Source organism: Dermochelys coriacea, chromosome 2 (assembly GCF_009764565.3).
Source record: "Dermochelys coriacea isolate rDerCor1 chromosome 2, rDerCor1.pri.v4, whole genome shotgun sequence".
Taxonomy (NCBI): domain Eukaryota; kingdom Metazoa; phylum Chordata; order Testudines; family Dermochelyidae; genus Dermochelys; species Dermochelys coriacea.
The window spans coordinates 170,966,890-170,979,171 of NC_050069.1; positions in this window are offsets into that span (position 1 = coordinate 170,966,890).

Genomic DNA, 12,282 nt, shown 5'->3' on the forward strand with positions numbered 1-12,282 from the left:
TTCCTTTCCTTTTTGCGAATACAGACTAACACGGCTACTACTCTGAAACCTTTTATTTTTCAGAATCACCAGTGAACTGAAAGAAAAGGAGTACTTGTGGCACCTTAGAGACTAACAAATTTATTAGAGCATAAGCTTTCGTGAGCTACAGCTCACTTCATCGGATGCATTTGGTGGAAAAAACAGAGGGGAGATTTATATACACACACAGAGAACATGAAACAATGGGTTTATCATATGCACTGTAAGGAGAGTGATCACTTAAGATAAGCCATCACCAGCAGCAGGGGGGGGAAAGGAGGAAAACCTTTCATGGTGACAAGCAAGGTAGGCTAATTCCAGCAGTTAACAAGAATATCAGAGGAACAGTGGGGGGTGGGGTGGGGGGGAGAAATACCATGGGGAAATAGTTTTACTTTGTGTAATGACTCATCCATTCCCAGTCTCTATTCAAGCCTAAGTTAATTGTATCCAGTTTGCAAATTAATTCCAATTCAGCAGTCTCTCGTTGGAGTCTGTTTTTGAAGCTTTTTTGTTGAAGGATAGCCACTCTTAGGTCTCAGAGTAGCAGCCGTGTTAGTCTGTATTCGCAAAAAGAAAAGGAGTACTTAGAATCATAGAATCATAGAATATCAGGGTTGGAAGGGACCCCAGAAGGTCATCTAGTCCAACCCCCTGCTCAAAGCAGGACCAAGTCCCAGTTAAATCATCCCAGCTAGGGCTTTGTCAAGCCTGACCTTAAAAACCTCTAAGGAAGGAGATTCTACCACCTCCCTAGGTAACGCATTCCAGTGTTTCACCACCCTCTTAGTGAAAAAGTTTTTCCTAATATCCAATCTAAACCTCCCCCATTGCAACTTGAGACCATTACTCCTCGTTCTGTCATCTGCTACCATTGAGAACAGTCTAGAGCCATCCTCTTTGAAACCCCCTTTCAGGTAGTTGAAAGCAGCTATCAAATCCCCCCTCATTCTTCTCTTCTGCAGACTAAACAATCCCAGCTCCCTCAGCCTCTCCTCATAAGTCATGTGCTCTAGACCCCTAATCATTTTCGTTGCCCTTCGTTGTACTCTTTCCAATTTATCCACATCCTTCCTGTAGTGTGGGGCCCAAAACTGGACACAGTACTCCAGATGAGGCCTCACCAGTGTCGAATAGAGGGGAACGATCACGTCCCTCGATCTGCTCGCTATGCCCCTACTTATACAACCCAAAATGCCATTGGCCTTCTTGGCAACAAGGGCACACTGCTGACTCATATCCAGCTTCTCGTCCACTGTCACCCCTAGGTCCTTTTCCGCAGAACTGCTGCCGAGCCATTCGGTCCCTAGTCTGTAGCGGTGCATTGGATTCTTCCATCCTAAGTGCAGGACCCTGCATTTATCCTTATTGAACCTCATTAGATTTCTTTTGGCCCAATCCTCCAATTTGTCTAGGTCCTTCTGTATCCTGTCCCTCCCCTCCAGCGTATCTACCACTCCTCCCAGTTTAGTATCATCCGCAAATTTGCTGAGAGTGCAATCCACACCATCCTCCAGATCATTTATGAAGATATTGAACAAAACGGGCCCCAGGACCGACCCCTGGGGCACTCCACTTGACACCGGCTGCCAACTAGACATGGAGCCATTGATCACTACCCGTTGAGCCCGACAATCTAGCCAGCTTTCTACCCACCTTATAGTGCATTCATCCAGCCCATACTTCCTTAACTTGCTGACAAGAATGCTGTGGGAGACCGTGTCAAAAGCTTTGCTAAAGTCAAGAAACAATACATCCACTGCTTTCCCTTCATCCACAGAACCAGTAATCTCATCATAAAAGGCGATTAGATTAGTCAGGCATGACCTTCCCTTGGTGAATCCATGCTGACTGTTCCTGATCACTTTCCTCTCCTCTAAGTGCTTCAGGATTGATTCTTTGAGGACCTGCTCCATGATTTTTCCAGGGACTGAGGTGAGGCTGACCGGCCTGTAGTTCCCAGGATCCTCCTTCTTCCCTTTTTTAAAGATGGGCACTACATTAGCCTTTTTCCAGTCATCCGGGACTTCCCCCGTTCGCCACGAGTTTTCAAAGATAATGGCCAAGGGCTCTGCAATCACAGCCGCCAATTCCTTCAGCACTCTCGGATGCAATTCGTCCGGCCCCATGGACTTGTGCACGTCCAGCTTTTCTAAATAGTCCCTAACCACCTCTATCTCTACAGAGGGCTGGCCATCTCTTCCCCATTTTGTGTTGCCCAGCACAGCAGTCTGGGAGCTGACCTTGTTAGTGAAAACAGAGGCAAAAAAAGCATTGAGTACATTAGCTTTTTCCACATCCTCTGTCACTAGCTTGCCTCCCTCATTCAGTAAGGGGCCCACACTTTCCTTGGCTTTCTTCTTGTTGCCAACATACCTGAAGAAACCCTTCTTGTTACTCTTGACATCTCTTGCTAGCTGCAGCTCCAGGTGCGATTTGGCCCTCCTGATATCTTTCCTACATGCCCGAGCAATATTTTATACTCTTCCCTGGTCATATGTCCAAGCTTCCACTTCTTGTAAGCTTCTTTTTTATGTTTAAGATCCGCTAGGATTTCACCATTAAGCCAAGCTGGTCGCCTGCCATATTTACTATTCTTTCGACTCATCGGGATGGTTTGTCCCTGTAACCTCAACAGGGATTCCTTGAAATACAGCCAGCTCTCCTGGACTCCCTTCCCTTTCATGTTAGTCCCCCAGGGGATCCTGGCCATCTGTTCCCTGAGGGAGTCAAAGTCTGCTTTCCTGAAGTCCAGGGTCCGTATCCTGCTGCTTACCTTTCTTCCCTGCGTCAGGATCCTGAACTCAACCAACTCATGGTCACTGCCTCCCAGATTCCCATCCACTTTTGCTTCCCCCACTAATTCTACCCGGTTTGTGAGCAGCAGGTCAAGAAAAGCGCTCCCCCTAGTTGGCTCCCCTAGCACTTGCACCAGGAAATTGTCCCCTACGCTTTCCAAAAACTTCCTGGATTGTCTATGCACCGCTGTATTGCTCTCCCAGCAGATATCAGGAAAATTAAAGTCACCCATGAGAATCAGGGCATGCGATCTAGTAGCTTCCGTGAGTTGCCGGAAGAAAGCCTCATCCACCTCATCCCCCTGGTCCGTGTGGCACCTTAGAGACTAACAAATTTATTAGAGCATAAGCTTTCGTGAGCTACAGCTCACTTCATCGGATGCATTCTTAGGTCTGTAATCGAATGACCAGAGAGATTGAAGTGTTCTCCAACTGGTTTTTGAATGTTATAATTCTTGACGTCTGATTTGTGTCCATTCATTCTTTTACGTAGAGACTGTCCAGTATGGCCAATGTACATGGCAGAGGGGCATTGCTGGCACATATCACATTGGTAGATGCGCAGGTGAATGAGCCTCTGATAGTGTGGCTGATGTGATTAGGCCCTATGATGGTATCCCCTGAATAGATACCTGGACAGAGTTGGCAACGGGCTTTGTTGCAAGGATAGGTTCCTGGGTTAGTGGTTCTGTTGTGTGGTGTGTGGTTGCTGATGAGTATTTGCTTCAGATTGGGGGGCTGTCTGTAAGCAAGGACTGGCCTGTCTCCCAAGATCTGTGAGAGTGATGGGTCGTCCTTCAGGATAGGTTGTAGATCCTTGATGATGTGTTGGAGAGGTTTTAGTTGGGGGCTGAAGGTGATGGCTAGTGGCGTTCTGTTATTTTCTTTGTTGGGCCTGTCCTGTAGTAAGTGACTTCTGGGTACTCTTCTGGCTCTGTCAATCTGTTTCTTCACTTCAGCAGGTGGGTATTGTAGTTGTAGGAATGCATGATAGAGATCTTGTAGGTGTTTGTCTCTGTCTGAGGGGTTGGAGCAAAAATCTGTTACTTGCACAGCTCTACTCAGCACTTTTGCAAATCAGACTCCAGGTGTCTCATATTGGGCACCCGAAAAATAAGAACACATACTTTGTGAAAAGTTTGGTTTAAGCGACTTGCCTAGCATCACATAGGAACTCTATAGCAGAGGCAGGGATAGAATCCAGGTTTCCAGGGCCCCATTCAATTGCCTTAATCCCATCCTTTGTCTTCCTTCAGTCCCCAGGCTCATTCACTACACACCTTCCAGCTACTGGAACAAATGAAGCAAGGGTCCATCAGACAACAGCCTCATTCATTATACAACCCTCATCTATTCTCAGGGTGCTGTCCATTCTTGTTTGCTGCAGATTGCCTGTATGTTTTTCTATGAGTTTTACTACCAAAAAGTTCTGTATATGTATTTGAGGATCACTGTGAAATTAAGCAAAAAGAAAAGGAGTACCCGTGGCACCTTAGAGACTAACAAATTTATTAGAGCATAAGCTTTCGTGAGCTACAGCTCACTTCATCGGATGCACGAAAGCTTATGCTCTAATAAATTTGTTAGTCTCTAAGGTGCCACGGGTACTCCTTTTCTTTTTGCGAATACAGACTAACACGGCTGCTACTCTGAAACCTGTGAAATTAAGGACTCACTGGAAACAAATTTAGAGGACTTGACCAATGCTTACATTGCCGACTCTTAGAGACAGATGTTACATTAACTGTCAACCTATAGCAAAAGGAGGTGTCTGCTGTAACATTGCTGACCCTGGAAACAGGAATGATTTATAGGTCTACAAATCTTTTTAGAGCCTATTCTCAGATTTTTATAGTGAGTACAAGGGCTCCTGATAAACTGACTTACACATGACATATGTCAGACCCATTCTATCTGGGGAAAATGTGTATTTAATAGGGTAAGGGAATACAGGGGCTTAAAAACCTGTGAAAAAAACTAGAGACCATGAGTTCTAACGGCCAAAATGATCATTTTTGGGTGTCCAATTTTAGAAACCTTAAAAGGACATGATTTTCAGAGGGTGATTTTCAAAAACTCAGGGCCCTTTAAGATATGTCAAATTATGTTTCCAAAAATTAAGGAACCCAAAATCACCAGGCAGTTTTAAAAATCTAGGCCAATTGGTTTACTTCCTTTCTATTTCTTGACTGCTGCTTGGAAAGAGAATGCCCCCCAGCCCCGTTCCTGTGCCAATTTTTGAGCACCTGTGATTATTTTAAAGGCGAGTGGAGAAGGTGAAAGACTAAACATTGAGAGAGAAGTTAAAGACAACATCAGTGTGGAGCTAAGCTTTCCAAGCAACCTTGGCAGACAAATATTTTCTTGCTTTCCTAGCCTTAATTAATAGATCCTTTAGGCTTCTGACATACAGCATATCCTGAAATAACTGGGGGAGAAAAGGAAGTAATTGAGCCAATTAATCTGGTTAGATGCCTGTGGGAGAATATCCAACCTTGAGGATGAAGTGGCATTTCTGAATAAGAGATAGTAATCTGCATAAAGCAACTCTAAAGTTTAAATCTTTGAAAATTAGCAAAGGAAAAAATATAGGGTGCTTGTAATTCTCTCTCCCCACCCCACCCCACCCCACCCCATCTCGACTGAAAATCAGAAGGCCCTGAAGATCTTTTAAAACATACGCCATTTCCAAGTTCTTTGTTGTGGCATGGAGGACAGCATCCAGAAAATAGGTAGCATTTTCTAGTAGATAAGATACTAGACTCAGAGTCAGGAGCCTGTGTTCTACTTACAGTTGTGCCACTGACTTGCTGGGCAGCTATCCTCTCACCTCTTATTACCTGCTTCCCCTCCCACCCTACGTCAGTTATGCCTATTCAGGGCCAGATTGTGATCCTGATCCTCATGATGGATAGTACTGTACACCTACCATTACTTGTGGAGTAAGATGCCAGTAAGGATATCACAATCTGCTCTTTAGCTTGTAAGCAATTTGAGCAGGCACTGTCTTTTACTAGGGGCTTGTACAGTGCCTAGCACAAGGTGGGTTCAGTTGGAACATTTAGCTGCTACTATATTACCACCTCCAGATCAACAAGCGTTGCCTTGTATGTTCTGTCAGATTTCACTTGTCATACCTTTATATATGCATACACACTGTTAGACCAAGACCAAATATCACATAGACCAAATGACACATTGTTCTCCAAGCCACACAATTTATTTTTGAACCTTGGTCTCGACGTTGACGACTCAATTAACATCCTAGCTTATCAACAGACCTCTTGAACAATTACATTTGTTTTTACATCCATGTAGGAACTGCTTTTAATAATGATTTCAGCCTAGCACAGCCATGTTTTCTCTAAATATCTTTTAGAGAAATGCATTTAAAAAATAAAATGCAAGTAAGTAATGACACAGATAAACTGCACATTACCTGACTGGCTAATCTTGCAAGAGACTGTTCTCAAATGGAATTGATGTTTACTCTGGTACAGAGAAGCTGTCAGATAGCGTTAGGTGAAGAAATGAGACAAATGAAATAGCAAATTAACAAAAGTGAGGTAATGTGCATATGAACATTAAAGATAAAGAAAATCCAGAATATGTGTGGTCTGTGTCTGTTCTTTCCATAGACATCTCTAGAATACAAATTTGCAAGTGCTGAATTACTAGATCTTCAGATTTGATTCAGGCTCATATACAAAGTTTGGATCTGGACAGAAACTTCACCAGGTTCAGTGAGGTTTGGTTCTGTAGGATAAGTTTGGGCTCTACCTCCATGTCAGATTTGAAACCCCACTCCTAGAACTAATTATTCTTCATTGGTTTTGTTAGTACTTTAATGTTTGTTCTTATACAGTGCTTTTCATCCAGAGATTTCTAAGCACAAACCAGCATTTCCATGATTTCCCAATACAGTGAAAAGGCCAGTGCAACTATGGCCCTAGGCTGTATCTACACTAGCCTATTTTTTCCACAGTGGCTTCAACACTGGCTGCTGGTCTATGCTTTTGCTCCCAGCATTGATAGCAACAGCGGAGATACAACAGTGGGAAATTCTAACGAAAAGAGGCTAGTCTAGATGAGACCTTAGTTTGCTTCTTTCATCTACTGACCCAATCAGCTAATGAATAACATGAAGCCCTGTAACCCAGTAAAAAAAATAATAGTGACCTTCAGTTTTTGTAAGATGCTCTATATATCCCTGAATCAAGTGGATAATGTTCTGGTCCAATTTGTTCCAGTTGGCTTTGATTTTATTTTTCTGAATCATTTGTCTTATTATATTAATTTCATACTGAATTGGGTTCAGGTCTTGATATTACACAAAGAGCACTGTGATAACATATCTAAAGTTCTTAGTAGGAGAAAAGATTAGGGCAGGTTAGATTATAAAGTGCATTACTGCATTAGAGCTTGTTTATTGCCCTTACTGTACACATTCATATAGTTACCTTTGAAATTTTAATGTTGATTGAGATGATTTGAGACCAAAATGTTGATTTTCCACACAAGACACTTCAACACTTGAATTTATCACAGTTTAAACTTTAAGCTTCACTTGACAGACTGGTTTCAGAGTAGCAGCCGTGTTAGTCTGTATACGCAAAAAGAAAAGGAGTACTTGTGGCACTTTAGAGACTAACAAATTTATTTGAGCATAAGCTTTCGTGTACTACAGCTCACTTCATCGGATGCATTCAGTGGAAAATACCACCTGACAGACTGTAACTTGTCACGAGGACTCCCTTTGATGTCCTTAAGTAAATTTTATCTCTAAGTATATAATTCCTTTGATGTCCCTTTTAATTCAAAGGAGCCAGCAGCAGTTTGAAGTGCTACAGATAAATTGTAGTTAAAAAAAGATTTTTCCCTCCACCATTTTTATAGCAGGGGAGAAAAATAAGATATATTTAATTGAAATATCTCTTGAAAATAATTCTAACACAGTAGCCTAGTGGTTCTAAGGTAGTCCATTTTAGCATTATACATAACCAAATTCTCTGCAAGCACATTCCTTGACCATATACTGTACTACTCTGGCTGAAATTCAGCCAGCCTACATGCACCCCTCCAAATACGTGTATTTTAATGATAGCTGCCTGCACATGCACAAGACTACTTCCATAATTGCTTTGTGTCAGATGTTAGATATACAGTAAAACCTTAAGATAAATCTGTAATATTAATATTTTTTACTGGCCTCAGACCCATTTGAGAACAATGGGAGGCAGTGGCCATTTTGAAAGAGTATCATAACTGAGGGCACCCTGTGGCATCAGTCCTGTTGAAAACAATAACAGTTAGTAGACATATTGAAAGAGAGCCAGTCTTCATGGAAGTCTCTAAAGGGGAATATTATTCATCAGCCTGTGCTAAAGGAGAAACTTTTAATTGTGAAGAATAATGGCAATCAATGACCATTAATCTTAGAAAAAGCATCATCAAATGCACAAGATGTCAGTGAGTTTTAACTATAGGAGAGGTTTTAAGAGTCTGTTAGTTGTTCCATTATTAAGATTAATAGGTAAAATAAAACAGTCTGGCACAAGGAGCTAAATTTCTGAAAGGACTCATTTTTAGTTTATTAGTTAAAATTAATTAACAGATGCACATGTAAATTCTTCATATTCAAACAATAAAAGGGTAATTTTGGCAATCATATGCTGTACTTTTCATACAGAACAATAAGATTGACTGCTTGCTTTCAGTTCCAATCTCAACTCAACCTTAACTATAGAGCCACAGCTGGTGCTTCCATAATAATATCACTTATTATATTGGCTTCGTAAAAATTGACTGGAAAGCCTCATATATTTAATATTTGTCTGTATTAATATATGGTATTGTTACTTGTCACCATTCAGCCTTCAGGAAAGCAGGATCATCCTAGACCCAATATTGTAACTTTGTGCAAATGATTTTTCCCCAAACAAGATTTTCACCTTTTTCTTGATCATATACATGGATTGTAACTTTCTTTGGAAAACCAGAGGAGGACCCTGAGGGGGATGGAAAAAGCAGCAAAGGTGCTAAGAAGCCACAAAGCTAGAGACAGTGACAGAGACAGGTACCAATTGATGAGGGGGGAAAAAAACCCAAAGGAGGAGACAGGTGGCAGTGAAGAAGACAGAAGCTGCAACGCACTTTAAAGAAGAAGCCAAATATCAGAGCTGATTGAGAAGCAGAAGATGCAAGCCAAAAAGAAAAAGGCAGCAGGAAAAACATGAAAAGCAAGAGAAAGATGACTGGAGATGATGCAGAAAGGAGAATGAGAGATGCCACAACATGCCATGGAGGAAGAGAAGGGGAGGTAATCAGTCTGAACCTGGAGAAAGGGGATATGGAGGATGATGAGAAGGAGTTAGCTTAAAAGGAGCACTTAATTTCAGGAAATTACTTCAGAAGAATAGATGTTACCCTACTAGCTAGAAGTGTAATTTATAGTTTCCCTCCTTCCTTGCCTACTTGCAGTCCCCACCCTATTGTTAATATATATCATCATACAAAGCAGAGGAATTCTGTCCTCCATGACTTCAAAGAACAATTTTAAGGATGTTCAAGTTGCAATGATCAGTAGTGTATATCCCATTAGTCATCTCTAGATATAACGCTTCTCTCTTTGGTGGTCAGTTAGGAAAGCTGGCGTTTATCTTTTGTAAAGGAACCATTCAAGTACAACAAACAACAACAACAAAAAGATAACCATTCTACTCACAGTACTTGTAGGCTGGGAACTTGCTGCTTTGTTAAACTGCATAACAAACAGAGTGGGAGGAAACCTTCCCCCCTGACAATACAGAAAGGAAGGCACTGGTGGAGCATGGCTCCGTCCCCTAATACTTGGTGTAACCTAGTTAACCCTGCTTTACTACAATATCCTTATCTCTTGCCTCTCTGGGTCTTTATAGTTTTTTGAGGGAGACATGAATTCATTTGCTTTAAATGAGGCTGTATCTGTTTGTTTTTCTCTCTCACTTTGTTTCTCCTCCTCTGACAGCTTCAGGTGCAGCTGAAAAAAACCACCCAGATGACCCCCTATAGACACAGCCCCTAATTTTATAACATGCATTGCTAATAATGGGTATGTCTGCGCTGCACATGAAGCCCAGCTCTGTGGAACCCAGGCTTGCAGACGCCGTTTTTCTAAGCCCATGCTGGAGCTCTCCTCACTGCACTGGAAACCTGGGTTTACAATTGCTGGACCCTGCTCACAGCTGTGCTACCATATTCGTTCTGCTTATGCAGACCTTCCAACTTGGGACTGCAGCTTAACCTGCACCCACACCACAAAATGAGAGGGCCTGGGCCTGAGTCTGACGTACCCCACTAGCAGGGCCTTAGGACCCAAGTCACGCGTGCTTGCTGACCCAAGTCAGACTGATTTGCATGCGGACAGAAGGGGGCTTGAGCTCTGATCTGAGTCAGAGCCTGAGCTTCAATGTGCAATGTAGACATACCCAGTGAGTTCAAGCAGTGATGTTGAAAGCATACACTCATATTAATGGAAAGTAATAATCAGTGATGTCTGAGTAATGCAGCATGGTAAATGCAGTGTAAACATTGTACGTGAGATTGCTTAGAACATACCACCTCTGTTCTTGCTTTAAGGTAAGATTGGAGTCATCTCTGCACTCTGTGTACATTCTAGAATTCTTATGAACCTCACTAGATAGTCTATGGCCATTTCCAGATCATGCACTTCTTCAAGCAGATGAACTAACTTTCTATTGCATGTGTATTATCCGATGGAAACTTTGAAACAGCATCTTCAGTATTACAGATTTAGTCACGTTTTCAAACGTAACCATGAGAATAATTTTCAAAACTGATTTAGGCACTTAGGCTTCTAAGTTTCAATGAAAAGAACTATGGGAGTTAGGCACCTAACTTGCTTAGGTGCTTTTGAAAATTCCCACTAGGCATCTATCTTCATCTTTAAGTGCCAAAATACCTTTAAAAATCTGTCCCTAAGTGCCCAGGACTCAGATTCTCAAAGGTATTTAGGTTCCTAACTTCCACTGATTTAAATGGAAGTTAGGAGCCTAAATACTTTTGAGAATCTGGGCCCTACTGTCTTTTGAAATTGGGACATAGACTCCTAAGTCATTTAGATACTTATGAACATGTTACCCTTTTGCTGCACTGCTTCTAGCATTTCATTTAGCAAAGGTTTTGTTCTTTTTAAAAACACTTCAGCTGTTTCTTTTGTTGAGGTCTGCAAACTGCTTAGCAATGGAGCAGTCACATTGCTACCAGGGCTGTGGCTAAAAAACAGCTTTTATTCTACTTATTTTCAGCTCAAAGCCATCTAAAGACTGGAGGACTGGAGGAGTATGCTGGGAGAGGCTTCCACAGCATAACTGTCAGCCTCACTGCAACAATATCAGATTTCTGCTGTGTCTGGATGAAGCACTTTGACTGTTGTCAATTATACGTCTCTAAATTAGGTAACAAGGTCAACAGTTTTTTTAAAGGTTTCAGAGTAGCAGCCGTGTTAGTCTGTATTTTCAAAAAGAAAAGCAGTACTTGTGGCACCTTAGAGACTAACAAATTTATTAGAGCATAAGCTTTCGAAGTGAGCTGTAGCTCATGAAAGCTTATGCTCTAATAAATTTGTTAGTCTCTAAGGTGCCACAAGTACAGTTTTTTTAAAATTAGTCCATACTATCTTTTGTAACTCTTTCATTTTATTAGGCAAGTAAAAGGGGATTATAACCCCACTGTGATGGTTCTTGGAGTACCCAGTACTGTGAGTCACCTTGTTACCTTCTGCCTCCAGTAAGAGGGAGTCTTTCTTGTGGTAGCTGGGTATTAGCTCCCTGGCACCACAAATCTTTTAGCTACTCAAGCACTCTCCTTTGGGCTGTTTTAGCCTTATCTTTCCCTTGCAGGTTAACAATAGGTGCACCTGAATCCCCGAACCTCCTTGAATCTTTCTCCTATGCTATCCAGCCCTTGACGCTATGTACTCACAGAATTTCCACATATTCTGCATCCAAAGTTGCAATGTAACCCAATTTACCAGTTTTACCTTAAATCACTGCTCCTTGGAACCACACAGCACTTATGATAAACCTTTCATTTTATTTAAAAAAGAATAAAGATTTACCTAGAAACAAGGGAGAGAGGAAGAAACAGGTGTTTACAATACAAAACAAAATGTAAAATGTGAACCTGGGTCTAAACTTATCAATAGTTACTGTTCCAATTTAATAAAGTAGATTTCCCTCAAAAGATCAGCCTTTTGCGGAGCTGGCTCGTTTCAGGCAAACCAGGATCCAAACGTTCATGAATGCAGCCCTGCTCTTCAAGGGGTTTCCTCAGTGAATGGGTACAGAGTGTCCTCTGTTATACTGTAAGCAATCTTTTGTTTCTATTCAGAGATAGGATGAGCTCCTGTCTTGTTGCAAAGTTTCTTTTTTACTTTTTCATGGTTTTGATTGCTTGTCCTTGC